Source organism: Heteronotia binoei, chromosome 12 (assembly GCF_032191835.1).
Source record: "Heteronotia binoei isolate CCM8104 ecotype False Entrance Well chromosome 12, APGP_CSIRO_Hbin_v1, whole genome shotgun sequence".
Lineage (NCBI taxonomy): Eukaryota > Metazoa > Chordata > Lepidosauria > Squamata > Gekkonidae > Heteronotia > Heteronotia binoei.
In genome coordinates, this window is record NC_083234.1 from 18,623,659 (window position 1) to 18,647,526 (window position 23,868).

The 23,868-nt window shown below is 45.3% G+C and overlaps 1 protein-coding gene and 1 non-coding gene across 4 annotated transcripts in view; one reads left to right on the forward strand and one right to left on the reverse strand.

Moving 5' to 3' along the window:
- Window positions 1-23,868, forward strand: part of OPCML (opioid binding protein/cell adhesion molecule like) — a 1,347,090-nt gene that overhangs the window by 447,621 nt on the left and 875,601 nt on the right. The window lies entirely within an intron of this gene.
- TRNAV-GAC (transfer RNA valine (anticodon GAC)) lies at window positions 19,197-19,268 on the reverse strand. Its single transcript has one exon. It is a non-coding gene; the product is annotated as a tRNA-Val (tRNA).

Below are 23,868 nucleotides of genomic sequence, written 5' to 3' on the forward strand. Positions count from 1 at the left end.
ATATGCATGTTTCAACTGCCATTTCCTTGATGCAAATTCCCAGAAGTGGGGGAAAGATTAAAATCTAATGCAGTGTCTCCTCCTCCACACACACACAGAAAAAGGTACTGAATAAGCATCAGGCCTTCTCAACCAAATCAAGGTGTTTTGTATGCAGGCCCACATCCTGCATACAAGAAAAGTCTCCTGTTTGTGTTGCAGCCACATTTTCTGATCCAACCAGCACTGCTCTCCTTCCCCCCTCCTTGTATGTCCCCAAGGAGCTAAACAAGTTCTCGAGTTACCTAAGCCTGCCAAGCCTGGGAAGGAGTCCAGTTTGTCAGTGCTGTTCCAGATATTGATCATGGACCAAATGGACACATCCAGGCCTTGAATTCAGCAAAAGCTCCCAGGAGCACAGATCCTGAGGGCTTCCCCTCCTCCTCCCAACCTACTTTGTCCATTGAATAGAAGATACAGCTGCATAACAATCCCTGGATTAGGAGAGCGGGCAGCCAGCCAGCTTTGCCACACCCCCAGCAGCTCTCATTAACCCCTGGAGAAGCCCATGCCACCCTTTCTCCACTTCTTATGTGATTTTGGGCAACGGATGGCTTGCTGGCCTTTTGACTGGGCGGGGAGCAGCTAAGAAGAACCCCAGGTGAGGGAGACCTGCTTGGGCTGGCTGGATCTCTAGCCAGCCCAAGCAGGCCTCACTTGCCCGGGGCTCTCCTTTCATTTATCGGGTTGCTGTTGGCTGGTGTGGGGGGGGGCAGCATATGCTAATGAGTTATGCTAATGAGCTCCACCACCTATTTTTCTACAAAATGAGCCCTGGTTACATCTATTTCTTATTGGGATACAGTAACTTTTGGGAGAGGGGTTTGGGAACTCAGCCTTGCCTTATCGAGGTCATTGCAGACATACCATGCACACTTTGTGGGGGAGGGGCAGCATCAACTCAGACTGTAGGATGCACCTGTGGAGTGGATACACAAAGATACATCCGTTTGGGGGATGAATTATCCATTCTTAAAAGAATAGGGTCCGTCGCAGTGAGTCTGAGCTGCTAGATCCATTTGACTCTAGCTTTGGATTCACTTGGAGCTAAAATATGGTTGCCAGTGCCAGGTTGGAAAATATTTGGAGTTATGGGAGGTGGAGTTTTAGAGAGGGGAGGGACCTCAGCAGGGTATAGTGCCATAAACTCCGCCTTTTAAAGCAGTCATTTTCTTCAGGGGAACTGATCTCGGTGGTCTGGAGATCATTTGTAATAGCAGGAGATCTCCAGGAGCCACCTGAAAGGTGGCAACTTTTAGGAACTGTTAATGGCTACACAAATAGCTATTAGTGTGGGGGATGGATTGCAGTGAGTCTGGATGCTACCCAAAGAGGCAGTCTCCTAATTAGTTGGGGGAGTTAGCTTAAAGGAGACACAGCAAGAGGAGGGTAACTGGAATTCTCCACCTGCATATACAGGGATTTTTCCCTTAAGAGAACTCTCAAATAAACAAGGCATATGTTCAACCAGAATTTTTTTTTATTAATACAAAGAGAACAAACAAAAGAAAATGCATATAATAAAACACACATACAAGAGCTAATTAAGAGAAACACTGGGAGAAGAGGGGGAAAGTGATTTCAGATAAGGGCAGTGATCACTGATCTTGAAGAGGTCCATGGAAGCAGCAGGACGACCAGCATTTCTAAAGAGAAGAGAGCCCAACAAAGTGGGGGTGTATGTGAAGGATTCAAGGCACACGTGTACACACTGCTGGGAAGAAGGGCGCTTCAGATACAGAGCAAAACAACAACCTCCCTCCCCCCCAAAAAAAGTTACATCCAGAAAGGTATTTTGCATTGCAACCAAATGAATATATAATAAATGATCCAAAGGCAGTAATGAACCAACATGAATAAAGCAATTGAAGTATAAAATGAACCAAATCCAACTAAAAATTGGATTCCCAGTCAGACTCCTAATTTGAAGCTTTGCACAACTTCAGTGATAAGAGATGATTTACCAGCCCAGCTTCTCCCTGCCAAGCAGCCATTGAGCCATGGCCTCTTCCATATGAGAAGAGGGAAAAGTCAAGGGAGAACATGGAGGGTTAACCCCAGTGTCTCATTGTCAATGGACCCTCCTTCCTTGTTTCCTGAAATACAGGGCTATGATTCGATGGTAGAGATTCCCAGATCTTATTCATAAGAATATAAAAACATAAGAGAAGCCATGTTGGATCAGACCAATGGCTCATCCAGTCTGTGTCACACAGTGGCCAAAATCCCCAAGTACCATCAGGAGGTCCACCAGTGGGGCCAGGACACTAGAAGCCTTCCCACCGTGCCCCCCCCCCACCCAAGCACCAAGAAAACAGCATTACTGCCCCAGACAGAGAGTTCCACAACAATACACTGTGGCTAATAGCCACTTATGGACCTCTGCTCCATACGTTTATCCAATCCTCTCTTGAGCAGTCACCACCTCCTGTGGCAGTGAATTCCACATGTTAATCACCCTTTGGGTGCAGAAGTACTTCCTTTTATCCATTCTAACCCGACTGCTCAGCAATTTCATTGAATGTCCGTGAGTTCTTGTATTGTGAGAAAGAGAGAAAAGTACTTCTTTCTCTACCTTCTCTATCCCAGTTTAATGCAGTTTCATATGTATTCACATGTGCATTCAAAGCCAGTCCTTGGTATGTTGACACTTGCAGATATGCCTGATTGCACTTCTCTCATGAAGGCCCTATCTAATACAAGCGCTGCTTGCACATAGAAAACCAGATGCTTGCTGGCTTTTTTTTTTTCCAGCCACATTCCCTTCCGGAGTCATATCAGATATTAGCTGTGTCTTGATCTCCCTGGATAATCCTGTTCTGACCATTTTGCCCAAGGTTCTAAATTAAATGTCAGCTCTTCAGAAATAAGGATTACTGTGTGTTGATGGGAAGAGTTAGTCCCTGCCACAAAGGTCACCCCTGAAAGTTGAGCCGCTTGGAATCTGAGCAAACCCACAAGGAAGGAAAGAGGAGGGATGGCATGAAAGAGAAGAACCAGTCTGGAAGCAAGGGAATTTCTTGCAGAGCCAGTGTTGTTTGGACGTTTTCAAGCTAGGTTGTTAACACGTCTGGTGGAAAAGAACAGGAGTCCAGTAGTGTCCATGTCAGCCAAGAAAGAATTTGTGGTAGAGTATGAACTTTTGTGAGTCATTGCTTACTTCTTTGAATATCCGAAGGCTCTTATGGACATTATTTGATGCTCCATATTGGGTTAAAAGGATCTTTTTGTGTTTCAATTTACATACATGTCATTCTTGATTCATTCTCCTCAACCTTCACCTCAGGATTACAAGGACCCACCGTGGCGCAGAGTGGTAAAGCTGCAGTACTGCAGTCTGAGCTCTCGGCTCACGACGTGAGTTCAATCCTGGCAGAAGCTGGATTCAGATAGCTGGCTCAAGGTTGACTCAGCCTTTCATCCTTCTGAGGTCGGTAAAATGAGTACCCAGCTTGCTGGGGCTGGGGGAAGTGTAGATGACTGGGGACGGCAATGGAAAACACTCCGTAAAAAGTCTGCCGTGAAAACATCACGATGCAACATCACCCCAAAGTCAGAAACGACTGGTGCTTGCACAGGGGACTACCTTTACTGGGGAAAAAAAACAGTGTTCCTGAAACCTGGGAGAGCCTCCAGTCAAAGTAGAGTGTGGTGAGCTAGACAGCCCAATATCTTAACTCTGTATCAGTACAATTGTCAAGTCCAAGTTGGACAATTCCTCGAGATCGAGGGTGGGGGGATGGATCCTGGAGAGGGTCGAGTTTAGGGAAAAGAGGGACCTCAGCATGGCATAATGCCATAGAATCCACTCTTCAAAGGAGAACTGATATCTGTAGTTTGGAGATTGCTCATAATTCCAGGAAAAATCCAGGCACTGCATAGAGCAGCATTTGTTGTGAGGGCTGGATCTGACACAAATGTCACTTTGTCAGGCCGGGCTGTGTGTGCCATAAAATGTAATGCCAGGTATGGGAGGTACTAATTTTATAAAGGACACAGGCAAAACCAATTAATAATATTATTTTTACTTCAAAACCCCCCCTAAACATGCTTAAAAGTTTAACACTCTGACAGTATCTCCCTGATGCTCACCCTCTCACTTCCATGGCCCATTACTCATTAGCATGGGGACAGTATACAACAAGAGTGGCCAAACTGTGGCTCAGGAGCCATGTGTGGCTCTTTCACACATATTGTGTGGCTTTCTTGGCTGACATGGAAAGGCATTTCTCTCTTTAAATCACTTCTCCAAGCTAAGTCAGCTGGTGGCTTGGAAAATGCATTTAAAGTTAAAGTTGCTTTCTTTCTACCTCCCCCTCCCCAACCTATTTGATTCCTGCCTGGCTTCCTGCTCGCCCTCAGACATATGATGTTCATGTCTTGCAGTTCTCAAATATCTGACAGTTCACGTCTTGTAGCTCTCAAACATTTGAAATTTATTCTTTGTGACTCTTATGTTAAGCAAGTTTGGCCACCCCTGGTATACAGGAACATAATGCACAGACAGCCTCTATCCTCTGACAATAAAGGCGCTCTGGATGGGCTGGTTCTGGCCCTTGGGCCATATGTTTGACACCCCTGACACAGAGGTTGGCAACCTTCAATATAAGTCTGCTTGATGTATTCATGACGGTTTGCAAGGAACTTTAAAAATAAGTTTGGATGCCAGCTTTTGATGCAGCCAATTTTACATACCCTCTTGACAATGGCAGAACTCAAATTAATCTAAACTTTGGAACTGGAATTTTTGAAGGTTTTCAAACAAGGAAAGCTAGCCAGCTTTTGAAGAGCCCGTGTGGAGAGAGCAACAGGGGATGGGCACGCCCGGCTTGGGGTAACTTGGGCATCTCTACATCACTCTGCCAAGTAGTAAAGAGAATTTTACAACACATCAGGTGCAGTCGTGATAGAATGTGCAATAAAAACCTTCATCTGTCTCCTCTCTTTCACATAGAGGTTTTAGATCCAAGTGGGCAGTCGTGTTGGTCTGAAGCAGTAGAACAAAGTAGGAGTCAAGTTTCACCTTTAAGACCAACAAAGCTTTATTCAGAATATAAGCTTTCATGTGCTCCAAGCACACTTCCTCAGACGAGTAATCAGGTACAATGAGCAGAGCCACATATAGCTGGTAGGCAGTGGTTTAGAATGCAAAAGGGTACAAATTTAAGATCCAATGACAGAACAGTAAAATTAACAAATTGAGCAAACTTTTGATCTGGATAGCATGAGTATGAGAAAGCAATAAAGCCAAAATGTGAGAATGTCTGTTAATCACTCCATTGTATAGGCCTGGATGGGAAAAACTACTGAGAAAGAAATATCCTCTCTTTGGCCTACTGCCTACCAGTTATATGTAGCTCTGCTCACTGTGCCGGATTCCTCGTCCGATGAAGTGTACTTGGAGCACACGAAAGCTTACATTCTGAATAAAACTTTGTTGGTCTTAAAGGTGAACTTGACTCCTACTTTGTTCTACATAGAGGTTTTGTTTCAGCAAGAAAAACAGCGGTAAGCCAAGGAAATGCATTTTTCCCGGCGAGTGTCCTCAGCTGGTTCTTTACCATTTTTTTTTCCATTTTGAAGCAACTGAGATTTCAAACAATTACATAAATGACAGCCTGGTCGTCTAGAATGCTTCAGAAGGCATGCAATTGTTTTCTCTGGATTTTTTTGCCTGAGGTCTTAGAGGATTTGGAAAGGGGGGATATGTTTTCTTCCCCAGTCCTCCCTGATTAGGGAACCTCTACAGCCCGCCTGGAAGGCTCTGCAGAATTCCTTAAAAAACACAGCTAATTGCCAAGCTGCAAATTGGAAAGTATCAATTGCAAAGTAATTCATACCTTTGCAGTTCCTTAACAAATTGTGAATTATTCAGAGCCACTTAAAGTTCATTGACGTTCCCTCAGGGAGGACAGCAGCCTGAATTTGAGCAATTATCAGAGGAAACAAATAGTGGATTTGATTTGTAAATTGGCACCCCCCCCCCCACATTTCAAAACCTGTTCACTAATACCTGCTCTGACTTTTCAGACACCTATAAGCTACATACACGCTACAGTCACCTCCACACAGAATGGCTGTATCTCAGGGTTGCCAGGTCAGACTCAAGAAATATCTGGGGACTTTGGGGGTGGAGCCAGGAGACTTTGGGGGTGGAGCCAGGAGCAAGGTTGTGACAAGCATGAGTGAAATCCAAAGGGAGTTCTGGCCATCACATTCAAAGGGGACCATGCACCTTTTAAATGCCTTCCCTCCATTTGGAAATAATGAAGGATAGGGGCACTGTCTTTTGGAGCTCACAGAACTGGACCCCCTGATCCACTTTTTTGAAACTTGGGGGGGGGGGTGTTTTAAGGTGAGGCACCAGATGCTATGCTGAAAATTTGGTGCCTCTGCCTCAAAAAACAGCCCTCCCAAAAAAAACCCAGAGATCCATGGATCAATTCTCCATTATACCCTACAGGAATCAGTCTCCATATCAGTGCCCATTTTCTGATAATCCTAAAGTGGGGGGATGGCCTCCAAACTGGGGGATCCTCTCCCCCCACCTGGGGATTGGCAACCCTGTTGCATCCTTTTCATGCTGATTAGCCAACTCCTTAAAGTGTTTTAATTCGACATTCAAAAGGATCTAAGAGGAAAAGGGTTGAGGGAATTCTCTCACTCTCAGTTACCCTTGGCAGTTAGCCCCACCCTCTCATCTGGGAGGAAAAGGACAAAATTTGAGTCCAGTGGCACCATTAAGACCAATAGGCTTCCCAAGCTCCCACTGGAGGTGAGAGTTCCCCTGGTTTCAGAGCTCCCAACCCACCAGCACGGAGCAATCTGTTGGGGGGATTCCTGCCCCCAAAGAGCTCCATTCTGAAGGTAAAATCCTGGATTTTGATTTGACTCCCCCAGGCCCTCAGAAGAAGGATCTCACAGCAAATCAGAGTAAAAACAAATAACTTTAAAGAATCTATCTATCTATCTATCTATCTATCTATCTATCTATCTATCTATCTATCTATCTATCTATCTATCTATCTATCTATCTATCTATCTATCTATCTATCTATCAACTCATAGGAGACCTCTAGATGACTCTGCTCTATTTACCTGCCAAGTTTAGTGAGAATTGGACTTACAGGGTCCATGTTACATCCCCTCAAAGAAGGTGCCACTATCCTCTATAGTTTCCATTGAAAGAAGGGAAGCAAAAAAAAACAAAACAAAAGCAAGGGCACTAGAAGCCCAATAGAACATAATTAAAGTTCCAGAGAATCTCTGCAGTAGAAACTGAAGGGGGGCATTTTACAAGCCCAAAAGAACCAGTTCAAGTGCCACTGTAGCAGTGCAAACCCAACAGGACTGAGGTCAAACCAGATAATCTCTGCAGTAAAAACTGAACGGGGGCATTTTTGCAAGCCCAGCAGAACCAGTGAAATGCACAAAGCACCCAGCAGTAGCAGTGCAATTACAGAGTGCTGAGCAGAACCCAGTACCAATGTGGCAATGCCGGTTTAACAGGACTGTTGTAGAGCACAGAATCACAGTCCAAGCAGGGGTGGGGTTTGCAAGCCCAGCAGAAACAGTACAGTGTACAAAATGCCCAGCAGAACCCCATGCTACTGGCATTGCAAGCTTAAGAGGACTGATCTCAAAGCACAGAATCTCAAATCCAATCAAGAGGGGTGGGATTTTGCAAGGTTTATGCAAGAAAATGGGAAATGACAAGAAAGAAACCTCACAAAGTAGGGTCAGTGGCGAGAACTCTTTTGAAACAAACATGACGAGTTTGAAACTGACAGCAGGGCTTCCTATGCTGGAGGATTCCACTCCCACGTTGCAGGGCCAGCCCTGCCACTAGACAAACTAGGTGACTGCCTAGGATGCCAGCCTTCTGGGGCCACCAAATTGGGCGCCCCCCGTGTGACTCGGTGATGTTATCAATGCATGGTGGAAGAGTGCCAGAAGTTAGCCATGCCTAGGGCCAGCCCTGCTGCTTTGAAGTTTGGTAACCATTTTATTTGCACTGAGACAGTTTGTTTGGAAGTACATCCATTCACAAACTGGCACTAATCTACACAAACTGTTTGAAAGTTTGTGGAAAGTTCTTGCCGGTTGACCTGTCACAAATTTCAGTTTGTTAGCCATTCCATGTCCATTCCTGGAATGGGGTGTGAGCCTGTGTCCATGAACAAAACAAAACAATTCTGCAGCTATGCTCTTATACTTCACGTCTTCTTAGCAAGGGACTCGGTAGTAGAATGGTAGATTACATTTTCCCCCCCTTTAAGGAACGTCCTAGGTTCAATCCCTAGCATCTCCAGCCAAATGACTTCACATCGCAAGTTTTGGGGAGGGTTCCTGAAACCTTGACCATTTTTTGGAAACAGGTGATTAAGGAAATTTTCAAGATCACGGATGTTAAGATTCCATTTTCTCCAAGTTTGATTCTTCTAAATCTATGGGAATCTGATTCTGCCTCAAAACAAGGTAGAGAGCTTATAATGAATTTACTTACAGCAGCTAAAGCGGTCATCGCTTGTAAATGGAAAGATGCGCAGCCTCCCAATATTCAGGCTAAGTATCTCAAAGTTTGGGATTATTTTACTATTGATAAGATCACTGATGAGGTGCAGTCACGTGCTATGACACCCTCAATATAAGTCTGTAATGGAAAAGCGGTCACCTTTTTTTAGGAATTCATTTTGCTAATTATTTAACAGATATATTTTTGTGTTATTATCTATGTGTAGTTGTGTCATATTTTGAAGCTTTATGATTTTATGTAAGCTGTTTGAATTTTCAATAAAGAAAATTTTGAGGGTTTTTTTTAAAAAAAAACACCTTGGAAAGCTGGTGCCCCTCCCCCCCCCCCGAGAAGTCCATCCGTATTTCCATAACCTGACTTGGTTTAAAGCAGCTTTGCTTGATCACAGTGGACTTGTGTCAGGGACTTCAGCTGGGTGTTCTTCACCTCTCCCGTTCCCTTGCTGCATCCTTGTGAGTTCCATCGCCTTTGCCACCCAGAAGAAGACAAATATCAGAAAGCAGGGCAACAAATGTCTCAGCTGATGTCAACCAGCATGAGCGGCACTGTACGGAAACAAGCCAGCTGAGGGGCGGGGGGGGGGGGGGGAGAAAGAAAAGCGGGTGGGAAGTACACAGCGGGGTCAGCCCAGAAGCCTCCAAAGCTATGCTGTTCCTCTAACAAGCGGTTTGAAGCCGAACTGATCTGAGAAGAGGAAGCTCTGGTTTCTTCTGGGACCGGCTGTCATGCCCTCCTTGGCAACCGGAGGAGTTTGATTCCTTTCAGACTTGATGAGTTCTGCCGTTTGCAATGTTTTTTTTCCTTCTTTCTCCCGCTGATCCAAAAGGCGTGCACGAAGGAACCAAGCTGGCGCATTGCCTCTCAGGAGAGGTCAGAAGTAGACCGCTGAGCCAGTGTAATTTTCTTCCCCTTCCTTTGACAAGCTGAAATCAGTCTGCTCTCTTCAACATCCTACATGGAGAAATTTTGCCATGGACTAATCACTGGATTTTTCTCTTTTACATATTCAAGGACTATGGCTGATGTCTACCAGATCGGAGGTTTCCAAAGCAGTGGGCACTCTGGCACCCACTGACACCTTTCCATGTGGCCTCCAGGTGGCTAGTTTGGTGTGGTGGTTAAGTGCCCAGACTCTTATCCAGGAAAACCAGGTTTTATTTCCCACTCCCCCACTTGCACCTGCTGGAATGGCCTTGAGTCAGCCATATCTCTCGTAGGAGTTGTCCTTGAAAGGGAAGCTGCTGTAAGAACTCTCTCAGCCCCACCTACCTCACAAGGTGTCTGTTGTGGGGGGTTAGGAAGTAAAGGAGATTGTGACAGCTCTGAGAGAGATTCAGAGTGTAGGGCAGGATATAAATCCAATCCTTCATCTTTTAGAAAGTGGGTGGAGCTAAGTTGGGGCTTTTGCCCAGCAGGGCTTCTGATTGGCTGTACAGATTAAAGGGCACCCTATTAAGCAGAGCTTTTGCCTGAAAAGTTGAAGAGGTACTTATTAGAATTATGCATAACATTGGTCCCTGACATTTTGTGACTGGCTCCACCTCCTGTGGCAGCCATTTTGTGATTATTCCCACCATCCTGTGTCAGAATTCCCAGGGCTTTTTTGTAGAAGAAACTCCTTTGCATATTAGCCCAAACACCCCTGATGTAGCCAATCATTCAAGAGCTTACTGGGTTCTTAGTACAGGGCCTACTGTAAGCTCCAGAAGGATTGGCTACATCAGGGTGTGTGTGGCTTAATATGCAAATGAGTTCCTGCTATAAAAAAGCCCTGAGAATTCCAAAGGTGCCCACAGCTTGGCAAAATAAGCTGTGATGCAGAAGGAAGCAAGAAAAGAGAGAAGGAAGCAGATGGCAGTGAGTTGCTCATGGGCCTGATAGGAGCTCTCCGGGGCCTGATCTGGCCCTTGGACACCCCTGCATTAAAGCAAAGCATTAAAACAGATCTCAGATCAGAACCTGACTATTTTAAAAGTTGGAAGTACAAAACCTCCTAACTGAAAGCCTGGATTTTATTCAGTCATTTAGCAATGTGGTCCTAACAAAGTTACACCCTACTGGTCCATGGAAGCAAATAGGCTTAGAAGGGTGTAAATCTGTTTCAGATGAGGGTGTGGGCTCGTTGATACGTACAGAGTCAGCACACCATGCTACCGATGTTCTCTCTAAGCTGCATAGTCTTGTGAGCAAAAATTCTAATTTGTGAGTTATTGGCATTAAAGTTGTGGGCTGCTGAATAACTTAGAGTGCTCTGGGGTCATCCTTCCTGAGTTGAGACAAAAGTGTGTGAGCTGGAGGCTAAAAATCTGTGAGCTAGCTCACGCTAACTCAGCTTAGCAGGAACACTGCATGCTACGTGGGCAATTGACATGCTTGTGGGAGCTCACCTTATCTGTTGATGCCTTGAAGCTTGTGATACACGGATTTACAAATTTCATGGCCATTCCCCACCCCCCCCCCCACGCCATGAAACAGCCAGAGGGAGCTACATTTGAGCTTCCTTGGGTCTCCAGTGCAGTTTTTACCTTTTCATATGGCTCTTGCTAAGAAAGGCGAGTCAGCTTCCTCCTTTTTAATTTCCCAGTGCCCTTTGATCCTCTTCTTTCCATTTCCCTTTGGCAGTCCTCATCAGCTAGTTGTACAACCGGAGCCAAATCTGGACTAAAGAGGGGATTTTCTGAACAGGGTAATGAGAGCCCTTGCATAGACATTGCTTCCTCCTCCCGCCCCCCCTCCACATGGCACATTTGTGCATCTGTGATCCATGGCAGACATCCAGCTTGGTTAATTGCATTCTGCTTACCTGAATTCCCTCTCCTCCTCCGAGTTGATCATTTATTTTTCAATGGCTGTCCTGAAGTCAACTCCATTGTATTCTCAGCTTTCTTGGCACCGAAGAGCTGAGGCAAGTCCCTCCTGCGAGTGCCTGCTGTTAAAAGTGATTTACTGTTTATTTGGGGGAAGAGTTTAAAATGGTGTAAAATGCGAGACGGAGTCAACGGAACCAGCAATAATTGAGATCAACAGGGAAGAGAAAAGAGAGCAGGAAGACAAAAAAGGGGGAAGCTATTCTCCAGTGCATCATAGAACCCCTCTGCATTCTAATAAGAATAGTTATTAATGTTATGAGATGCCTTCCATCCCTCCAGATTCCAGATCACTTTGCAAATTACCCGTCTAAATCACTTTGGCCCAGCAATGAACACGGCCACCTCTGGGGTGCCATATAACAACAGTTTAAGAAGTGTGGCTGCAGCCGGACAGATTATTAGCTGCAGTGGAAAGAATGGGGTGGGTGGGCTGGAGAGAGATGAGGCGGAATGCTATAAACCTAGGTTATGACCGTCTGGAGCTTGTGTGTGATCTGGCATATCAAGTGCTGGGTTTGGATTGGACATTACATTATTAGAACAAATGCCAGTTGCAGGAGCCACCTCAAGCCCTGTTTCCCTGTTTAACAATCTGTTTTGTGCATGTGGAAGAATGTGAAGGAAGATTGTTATGCTCTCTGAATGTGCCTGGTCACACAACAAGGAGGTCCCACTTTTGAATGATTCCCTGCGCAAGAAGGAAGTTCCCCGCAAGTAGAAAATTAGCACTGAAAGAATCTTCCTACAGAGAGAGAGACTGCCACAGACGGACGGACGGACAGACAGACAGACAGACAGACAGACAGACAGACAGACAGACAGACAGACAGACAGACAGACAGACAGATAGATAGATAGATAGATAGATAGATAGATAGATAGATAGATAGATAGATAGATAGATAGATAGATAGATAGATAGATAGAGGGCTTTTTTGAGCAGGAACATAAGGGAACACAGTTCTGGCTAGCTTGGCGTCAGAGGGTGTGGCCTAATATACAAATGAGTCCTTGCTGGGCTTTTTTGTGAAACCACATGAAACCATGGTGATTTCAAGGGGTGTGGCCTAATGTGCAAATGAGTTCTTGCTGGGCTTTTTCTACTAAAAAAAGCTCTGGAGAGAGAGAGAGATTATCCAAAATCCAGAAAAAAAAATGTGGTAAGATTCCCTTCAATGCTTGGCAGGGACTTTCCAGGACTTCATGAGTTAAGCATGTGTTCCTGCTGCGTAATGTTACATTACAGGCAAGGAAACGGAACAGCTCTTCCATGTCCTATTCACGAGGGTAATTTTCACCTCCGTCTTGTAGTTTGTTGTTGTGTTTTTACGGTTTTAAATTGTTTTATTACAGACTATGCGAATTACTTTGTTTTGCGCTGCCCTAAACCCTGTCTCGGTGGGAGAGGGCAATTCAGAAGTCGAATTTAATAAATCAGTAATGGGGCATGCACTAATTGAAACTATTATCACTTGAATATCACCTGGGAAGTGCAATAGTGGAAAGTCCCATCAAGTTGCAGTCAACTTGCGGTGACCCTGTGTAGTGTTTTCAAGGCAAGAGATGAAGAGAGGTAGTTGGCCATTGCCTGCCGGCGTAATGACTTTGACTTCTTCTGTGCTCTCCCATCCAAGTACTAATTAGGACCAACCCTGCTTAGCTTCTGAGGTCTGGTAGGATCAGGCTAGCCTGGACCATCCAATTCAAGGCATCTGGGAAGTCAACCAATTTGGAAGAGTATTAAATTTAAGCAAATGAGGCCTGCAATTATCGAGCAGCCCAGTCTTATTAAAATGTTCAGAACTGAATTTCGGGTTTCAAAAATGAGGAACTTACCTTAAAGTTACATCAGTAAGAACCGGTTTGTCAAATCTGAAAATCCACCCAAGATGGGCATGATCCTAGCATGGTTAAAAGTGTCCAGTGCCTACTGGATTCAGTGGGAGATGTTCTAGTGTGTGCTTGAATTTAATAGTGGTTACCTTTGGTTGGATCATGCCCACTGCAGACTTGGTCTGTTTCCTCAGTGCCTCATTTACAGAAGGGGGAGGGGCCCACCTCACAAGATGAGGAGTATAAAGTTTTCAGGGGGTGCCAAAAGTTGGGTAACCAAACCACTAATTCTGTACATCTTGGGTAGACAAAGGTACATAAGAGCTGAGATGATCAGGTTAAGATTCTGGCTACAATAAGTTATAGAAAGACAAAGGCTTTTAATTCCATCATATTATAGATGATGATGATTATTATTAATTACATTTATAAAAACTGCCCAATCCCTGCCACTGCAGGACTCTGGGTGATGTAATACATGATTAAAACATTGTAAGCCATAGAATAAAATACATGGATAATGCTGATGCCATCACCTAAAAGAATCAGGTGGTGAAAATTACAACTTCTTCCCAATTCTTGACTGCAACAACCTCATGATTAGAGGGAAGAGGAGCAGAACAACCTGAGGAGGAGGAGAGGGTGCCAGCCCAAATGGAAACCATTGCTGTTCTCACCCAAAAGTGTGGCGAAACATCTCTGCTTTACAGGCCCTGCAAAACTGCATAAGATCCCACAGGGCCCAGAGAGAGTTCCACCAGGCTAAGGCCAGCACCTGCTGTAAGAACCCTACTGTTTCATTTATTTATGAGCCCCAGAGGGCACTGAGGTCATCTGGGAAAAACCAGTTGAATATCCCTGGGCCAAGGGAGGCCAGACTGAAGGCCACCCGGGATCGGGCCTTCTCTGTCGTCGCTCCATTATTGTGGAACCAACTCCCCGAGGAGATGAGGGCCCTAAGATGTTTAGATCAATTTCGTAGGGCCTGTAAGACCCACCTTTTCAAGGTGGCCTTCAACTAGCGATAGAATCAGTAATAAAGCTAGGTATGCTGCTGGAAATGTTTTTATTATTTGATGTTACGAAATCTAATGTTTACAACGCCATATTGTTATGTTAATTTTAATAATTTATAACTGTTTTAACCATGTTTTTATAATGTAAACTGATGTAATGTGTATTTTATGCTGTGAGCCGCCCTGAGCCTGCTTCGGCGGGGAGGGCGGGATAGAAATAAAAAATTATTATTATTATTATTATTATTATTATTATTATTATTTAGTTAATTAATTTGTGTTTCTCTCCAAAGAGGACCCAAAGCAGCTTACGGCGCTCCTCTCCTTCTTTTTTTCTCCAACCTGACAACCCAGTGATGTAAGTTAGGCTGAGAGAGTGTACTTGGCACCAGCTCATTCAGCAAGTGTCCTTGGCAGGAGGGGGGGGTTTGAACTCAGGTCTCCTGGATACAAAATGAAGCCGGGCAAAGGCTAATAGAGTTTTGCCAAGAGAACAAGCTGGTCATAGCAAACACCCTCTTCCAACAACCTAAAAGTCGACTCTACACATGGACATCACCTGATGATGTCACAGAAATCAGATTGATTATATACTCTGCAGTCAAAGATGGAGAAGCTCCTTACAGACAGCAAAAATAAGACCTGGAGCTGACTGCAGCTCAGATCATGAGGTACTCATCGCAAAATTCAGGCTTAAACGGAAGAAAATTGGGGAAGCCATTAGGCCATTCAGGTTTGACCTTGATCACATCCCTTATGAATATACAGTGGAGGTGAAGAATAGGTCTATCAACTAGAGTTGATAGACAGAGCGCCTGAAGAACTATGGACAGAGGTTCGTGACATTGTACAGAAGGCAGCAACCAGCACCATCCCAAAGAAAAAGAAATGCAAGAAAGCAAAGTGGCTGTCTGATGAGGCTTTACAAATAGCTGAGGAAAGAAGGAAAGCAAAAGGCAAAGGTGAAAAGGAAAGATTCACCCAACTGAATGCAGATTTCCAGAGAACAGCAAGGAGAGATAAGGAGACCTTCCTGAAGGAACGATGCAAAGCAATAGAGGAAAATAATAGAATGGGAAGGACAAGAGATCTCTTCAAGAAAATTGGAGAAATCAAGGGAACGTTTCCTGCAAAGATGGCCATGATAAAGGACAAAAATGGTAGAGATCTAACAGAAGCAGAAGAGATCAGGAAGAGGTGGCAAGAATACACAGAAGAATTATACAAGAAGGATCTCAATGTCCCGGACAACCTTGACAGTGAATTTGATGACCTTGAGCCACACGTCCTGGAGTGTGAAGTCAAATGGGCTTTAGAAAGCATTACTAACAACAAAGTGAGCGGAGATAATGATATCCCAGTTGAGCTATTCAAAGTCCTAAAAGATGTTGTTGTTAAAGAAGGGGACGGCAAAAGATGAGATGGCTGGACAGCATTACTGATGTAACAAACACGAAATTGAGCAAACTTCAGAGGATGGTGGAAGAAAGGAGGGCCTGGCGTGACTTTGTCCATGGGGTCACAAAGAGTCAGACTCGACTGTACGACTTAACAACAACAACTCCTGGATACTAGTCTAATCACTACACCACACTGGCTATGGCCAGCCCTCAGAGTAATTAACATGGCAACAGTGCACAACCTGATTAAAGAGTAGCTATAAAGGGTTAGGTAGGAAATAATATTCTTGATAGGAAAGAGGAAAGACAGAGATAAGTTTCTAACTAAATCTCAAGCTGTGCGTGTGTGTGTGTGTGTGCGCATGCGGGGCTGGGCCTAGACTGTCTAGCACCCTAGGCAAGGCTAAGTTCTGGTGCCTCCCCTGCACTGATAACATCACCAAGTCAACAATTTGGTGCCCCCAGAAGGCCAGTGACCTAGGCATCACCTAGTTTGCCTAGTGGCAGGGACAGCCCTCTCTGTCTCTGTGTGTGTGTCAGAGAAAGAGCAAGGGGGGGCACTTCTTTGCACACCAGTCATTGCCTTTTCCAACACAGAGTGAATCTACATTCCTCTGAGAGGGTAGTTGAAGTCGTTGCCCTCAGCCTCTGGTGGGGGAAACGTTGCAAAACCAGAAATTGAAGGAGGATTGGCGTTTTCTTTTGTAGATGAGAAAATGTTCCTCCCACCCTTCTTTTATGCGTCTCTATCCTTTTATCAAAGATTTCGGTTCTTTTCTTTTTTTGTTGCTTTTTTTTTTTTTTAGAACTGTGCATGCACACTGAATGGGTTTTTTTGTATGCAATTTATGCATCCCATGTACCTCATTTATACATATATGTATGAGACTGATTTATTGGTGCACAAGTAATGCTGGAAAAAATGTGCAAATTTTATGGGGGGAAATCAGCGCAAGAAAATGTAAAATGCTGCAAAAAAAAAAAAGCTTTGTGGGGTTGATTTGCGCAAGGGAGAAGTCATTTTCCGGTTGAAGCAGCAAGGACGAGAAATTTGAAAACATCCCTTCGTTGCCTGTCCATGCAAATACTAAAGGGCAGCCACTGTTTCAGGACAGAATTCCAGTTGTCCCGGTCCAGGAGACACTCTCCATCCTGTCAGACTCTCCCCTAAATTGTAATTAATAGGAGACCCTGATCCCTTCCATGAAGATCATTTCAGAGAGTAGATGTGTCTGCAGTAGCTGTATTTGAGTCTAGTGGCACCTTAGAGACCAACAAGAATTTGGGGGATAAGTTATTGAGATCCAAAGCTCCCTTTGTCAGATGCTTTTAGGGCTGCCAAGCCCCCAGTCCGGGTGGGGAATCCCACACCCGGGAGGTTCCCAACTTGCCAGCCTACATTGGGCCAGTGGGGGGAACCTCCCCCTACATCGCTGATGTGATGTCACCCGGAAGTGAGATCTTCAAAATGGTGGTGCCCATGCAGAGCCGCTTTAGGCATTTCCGGGAAAACTCTATGGTTTTCCCGAATGCTCTAGCCATTTGGGAGGGAAAATTCTATAGTACAATAGGTACCATAGAGTTTTTACCTTCCAAATGACTAGAGCATCCGGGAAAAACATAGAGTTTTTCCGGAAACACCTAGAACAGCCCTGCACGGGCACCACCATTTTGATGGCATCACTTCTGGGTGACATCATCAGGCCATGCAAAAGTCCCCCGCTCCGGGAAGCTGGAGACTTGGTAACCCTAGATGCTTTCTTTCTAGAATTTCCAAAATTCAGCTCAGCCAGTGAATCCACTGGTGCCTTTGGGGAATATAGGGTTGCCCAGAGCCTTTTTTGTAGGAGAAACTCCTTTGCATATTAGGCCATAACCCCCCTGATGTAGCCAATCCTCCAAGAGCTTACAGTAGGCCCTGTAAGAAGAGCCCTGTAATCTACATCAGGGGGGTTGTGGCCTAATATGTAAAGGAGTTGCTGTTGGGTTTTTGACAATTTCACTTCCTGGAGTCATGAGTTAATCAATTGTTTGCTTATGTATGCTGATGCTTAGCTGGTTTAGTGGTAGGACCAATGAGCAAGTCTGCACTTACTTCTCGCCAGGAGCTAGGTGTCAATATGCATATTAACCTGTTTTGGTAAACTCTAATTGGGCAATCAATACATTGGGGATGGTCTAGGGAGAAAGAATTGGGTTACAGGTTTTACGATCCTTTGTTCAAGCCCTAGGTCACATGCCAGTTGCTGTTTAGATCTTAGAGAGTCAACATGTAGTTAGAGAAGACAGATGGGATGTTAAATCCTTTTCTTGTTTTGTAGGACTCCGAGTTACCCTTTCCTCACTAAATAAGCAAAGGTTACTTTGTTAAAGCTAAATAAGTTTGCCTGGCTTTTTTGTGGTTTAATCTGCATTGCTCTGCTAAAGAGATCCTAACAGTTCCTCCTACAAAAAACCCCCTGGGTTTTCCAGTTCTGATTGGGGAAATAACTGGGTATTTGGGGGAGTGAAACCTGGGGAAGATGGGATTTGGGGAGGAGAGGGGCCTCAGTGGGGTAGAATGCCATAAAGCCCACCCTGCAAAGCAGCCATTTGTATCCTGAGACACTGAAGACCAATTTCTGGAGACCAATCTTATTAGCAAGACATCTCCAGGCTCCACCTGGATGTTGGCAACCCTAAGAATGGACCTTTTCGGGGGGGGGGAGACTTTGATCAGATGGCAGTGACTTGGGGTGAAAAACAGACCAATAGGGTCATTGTAAGAGCGAAATTAATAGTGCCTGGATCCTCTCCCACCGGTTAAGCTTATGCGATAACGCGACATCTCTCTGGGTTTTTTTATATAGTGGCCGACTGGATAAGTTATTAATGCACAGGCTTTCAAATCACAACCGGCAATTTGCATGGACACAATAGAGCGAGGTTTTCATTATCCGGCAGGCTGCCACCTCAATCAAGGGCAGCTCAAAAGCGTTCAGCGTTGTCCTGGACTATTTATCGCTCTTCTTAACTGCCTAGTCAGGTTCTTTGTCCCAGATCGTCTCAGAGCCCCTCTGGTGAATGAATAAGCAAGGAGAACAACTTCATACATGTCTCTTTGAGAGGAAGTTATCATTACCTGTATCTGTGTTCAGCAGGCTGGAAGAATTCCCATGCAGAGCTTCATTAGAGGCAGCACTCAAGGTTCTCATGTCAAGTTGTAACATGCAGTATATAACATGGTTACAGTATATAACATGGCCTTCAAAGAACAGGGTCAGGGTCACAGTGGTGGAACCATGGCTCAGTGGCAAAATGATTGCTTTGCATTTTGAAGGTCACAGATTCAATGCCCAGCATCTCCAGTTAAGAACCAAACAGTACACATGAGCACATGAAACTGCCTTATGCTGAATCAGACCCTTGGTCCATCAAAGTCAGTATTGTCTACTCTGACTGGCAGCGGCTCTCCAGGTTCTCAGGCTGAGGTCCTTCACATTACCTTCAACCTAATCCTTATTGGAGATACCAGGGATTGAACCTGGGACCTTCTGCAGGTCAAACAAATGCTCTACCACTGAGCCACAGCCCCTCCCCATGGGAAAAACCTCAGCCTGAGACCTTGAAAGCAAGCAAACAAAGTGGCAGCACAGTAAATGCAGTCCTTTGGCACACTTCTTCTTCTTCTTCTTCTTCCTCCTCCTCCTCCTGGAGGCTGAAAACAATAAATGGGATCACAGAGAGAATATAATACTTGGGGTCTTTTTAGCTATGATACATGGCCTACTCTACTTTTTAAATAAAACTTCTTATGACTTTCACAAATATCATTTACACAGAATTCACAATAACAATCATAAAAAAAATAATGTTACATAACCATTTTCAATAGAGTTCATTCTTGTGTTATAATGCCTGAGGTTGGCAACCCTGCTGGGAAGGTGGGGGGGGGAATGCATTTTGGGGTGGGGAGTTGCTCAGTGTTGCCCCCTCCCATTTTACTTCCAGCATCCCTTTGAGCAAAAGTGGGGGCCGGAGCAGCGGAGGAGGGAGGCTACTGCCCTCCAGAAGTGGACAAGCTGGCAAGACAAGGCAGACAGCTAAGGGACCAACCAGAACAGCAGGCCGAGTTTCAGTAGCTTTCTCTGTTTAGCCTGAGTCAGTGTGCCATAATAATAATAATAATAATAATAATATGAGTAGAATTAAAACAGCTAGGAAGGTTCCCTCAGTCTAATTTACCTCACAGGGGTGTGTGGAGAGGACAGAATGAGGAGGGGAGAATGAACCTTCTTGGTTACCTGAGCTCCTTGAAGAAAGCGTGAGATAAAACATCTGTCAGATTCCCTCTTAGCCAAGGTATTTTTAGGAAAAGGGGAAATGGCAGGGGAAAGTGATAGGAGATGGTTGGGTACAGGCAGGCCTAGGACTCTTTTGAATGGGGACTGAATTTCAGAGGGGTAGGTGCATGCTCAGTTCAGAAAAAAAATGACTGCATCAGCTCAAACTTCCAACATTGTTTTAAAGCCACTTGCTTTGAATTAGCTCAAACTTCCAACATTCATTGGTTTAAAGGGATTTGCTTTGAGGAATCCTGCAATAATCTTCAAGTTTACCCACAAAAGTAGCCTAAACACACACACACACACACACTCTCCTTCTACTGTGACCTTTTTAGACTTGATGTTTTACTGGGTTGCCAGCTCTGGGCTGGGAAATACCTGGAGATATTGGGAGATGGAGCCTAGACAGGTTGAGGTTTGGGGAGAGGAAAGACCTCAGCAGGGCATAATGCCATAGAGTCCACCTTCCAAAGCATCCATTCTCTTCAGGGAAAATGATTTTGGTTGCCTGTAGATCAATTGTAATAGCAGGAGATCTCCAGGTGGGCTTTGGAGAGGGTGGGCTTTGGAGAGGGACGGGAACACCAGCATCTGCCTTCCAAAGCAACTGTTTTCTCCAAGAGATAGTTCTCAATCCGGAGGACAGAATCTTCAAGTATGTGAAGGGCTGTCATATGGAGGATGGTGTGGAATTGTTTTCTGTGGCCCCAGAAGATAGGACTAGAACCAATGGGTTGAAATTAAATCAAAAGAGTTTCCAACTCAACATTAGGAAGAACTTCCTGAGCGTTAGAGCGGTTCCTCAGTGGAGCAGGCTTCCTCGGGAGGTGGTGGGCTCTCCTTCCTTGGAGGTTTATAAACAGAGGCTAGATGGCCATCTGACAGCAATGAAGATCCTGTGAAATTACGGGGAGATATTTGTGAGTTTCTTGCATTGTGCGGGGGGTTGGACTAGATGACCCTGGAGGTCTCTTCCAACTCTATGATTCTAAGAATGAGCCTCTCTCTGCCCACTTGTAGGATATACTTTAAATTAGTGATAATAATAAATAAACAAGAAGAAGAATAAGAAGAATAAGAAGAATTGCAGATTTATACCCCACCCTTCTCTCTGAATCAGAGACTTAGAGTGGCTTATAATCTCCTTTATCTTCTCCCCCCACAACAGACACCCTGTGAGGTGGGTGGGGCTGGAGAGGGCTCTCACAGCAGCTGCCCTTTCAAGGACAACCCCTGCCAGAGCTATGGCTGACCCAAGGCCATTCCAGCAGCTGCAAGTGGAGGAGTGGGGAATCAAACCCGGTTCTCCCAGATAAGAGTCTGCACACTTAACCACTACACCAAACTGGCTCTCATCAAGATCCCCAGGCCACACCTGGAGAATGGCAACCCTATTTCATGGCTCCCTAAAATGTTCTCGGAATTGAATGTCTTTCTGCCTCTTTCATTCCTCCTCCTTTTGGGAAAAAAGGAGCACAAAGGGATGCTTGTGACTGTGAGGGCTTGTTAGGCAAGGGAGCTGTTTCCCCCTCCTCCGGGTGGCCTGCTGTCTGGGTCCATCAGCCAAAGAAGGAGCTGGTCTAGTTGGGCTTGATAGCTTTCCAAGCTGGATGGCTTTTGGCCCATGGCATCGCCGAGCCTGGATGTTCCTTTTCAAAGACTTATCAAAGAATCCTTCCATCTGGGCGATGACGGCTCCGTGGCACCGATTGTACGGAGCCTTCCAGATGGTCTGCAGTAAAACAACCTTGGACGCAGGAGAGAAGGAAGCTCTCTAAAGGAGAATGTGATTACTAGAGATACCTTTCTCTTGCCGGATCTCTTGCCAAGACAGGTGGCTTCAGCTAAGGAAAGAGCCCTTTCCAGACACTGTGGTGGCAGGAAATGAAAAGGCGCGGATGTGTTAAAATGATGCTTTAAAAAAAAAAAGGTGCATGGGTGGGGGGCTGAAAGGCTCAAAGCTAGGTTTGTCAACTTCCAGGCATGGCCTGTTGTCTTCCAGAATTGCAACTGATCTCCGGACTTGAGAACTCAGTTCCCTGGAGGAAAATGGCTTCTTTGGAGGGTGGGGTCTATGGCACTACACCCATCTGGGGACACTTCCCACTGGAAATCCTGCTCTCCCCTGACTTTACTACCCTCAAATATCTTGGAATTTTCTGATTCAGGGTTGGCAACTCTACTCACAGCACACAATCCACTGACTAAGACAGGGGTGTCAAATATGCGGACAAATCAGAGGACAAATCAGGCCCCTGGAGGGCTCCTATCAGGCCCTCAAGCAACTCACTGTCATCTGCTTCCTTTTCTCTTTCTTGCTTCCATCTGCATCACAGCTTGCTTTGCAGGTCTTGCTTAATCACACAGGAGCTACAGAGCAAAACCTCTGTTTTCTCCATTGGCTGAGGCTCTTCCCTTGGGGAGGAAGAGGGGGCAGAGTGTGCTTTGCCAGGCTCTCAATCTCACAGCAGAGCTACTGAGCCAAGCCCCTCTTCCTCCCCATCCTGGTCCCCTAGGGAAGACAGAAAAGAGCCAGTTTCCTTTGCCCAGTTGCCTGGATCCTATGGGAGAGATACAAAGAAATCACCTTTAAGACCAATGTGCTAATGTTTTAAGCATTTTTAAAGGCTTTTTTTTTTAAAAAAAATATTTAATTGTGTTTGTCTGTGTCCTTCATAAAGTTTATATATTTGCTGCCAAATCTTAAATTGGCACACACATGGCCCAGCCCGACATTTATGTCAGATCCAGTTCTCAACAAATGAGTTCGACGCCCCTAATCTAAGAGAAGGAAGTTTATATCACAGGGGGTGCTGATGCCGGCAATGGGCACACACTGCTCCACTCAATCCTCATTTGGTCACAAATTGCAAGCAGCACCGTGACAAATCTGGAAATAAGTCTGAAATAGTTATAATTTATATTGCAAATGTTTTGTGCATGCATATTCTCACAGGGCTTTCCTACAGCTCTCTCTTCCCCCATCTGAAGCATGCCTAACCACCTGAGAAGGAGAGCTGTTAAAAACAAAGAGTGCTTTGCTTCTTGGTTGCTGTGAGTGAGCCTGTCCGGATGGTGATGGAAGCTGCCTAGTAGTGCATCTCCTTATAGATAGATGCAGGTGGGCAGCCGTGTTGATCTGAACAGGGGTCATTTTGTAGAAAAATAGGTGGTGGAGTTCATTAGCATAACTTATTAGCATATGCCACCCCCCCAGCCAAAAGCAACCCGATGCAAGAAAATAGAGCCTCAGGTGAGTGAGGCCTGCTTGGGCTGCCTAGAGATCCAGCCACCCAAGCAGGCCTCACTTACCTGGGGCTCTCCTTGGCTGCCCCCCCCCCCCCAGTCAAAAGGCCAGCAAGCCACCCAGTGCCCAAAATCACATAAGAAGTGAAGAAAGGGTGGGGTGGGCTTCTCCAAGGGTTGATGAGGGCTGCTGGGGGTGTGGCAAATCCCCTGGTGGCTGGCTGGCTGGCCAGCCGCTTGCCTGCACTCCTAATCCAGGGATTGTTATGCAGCTGCACCTACTATTCAATGGACAAGATAGGTAGGTAGGTGGGTGGGGAGGAGGAGGTGGAGCCTTCAGAAAGGTTTGGGGGCTGCACTTCTGTGAGCTCCTGCTGAATCTGAGGCCTGGGTCTTTACTGGTAGAGTTAGAGTCCAGTGGCACCTTTAAGGCCAAATTTTATGAGCTTTTGTGTGCACACCAATACTCCCTCTAATCTGTGGGATCTTGTGAGCAAATATTCTACTTTATGAGATGCTGGCATTAAAGTTGTGCGCTACTGCATACATTTGTTTGGTCTGGGGCCATTTTTCCTGAGCTAAGACAAAAATGTGTGAGCTGGG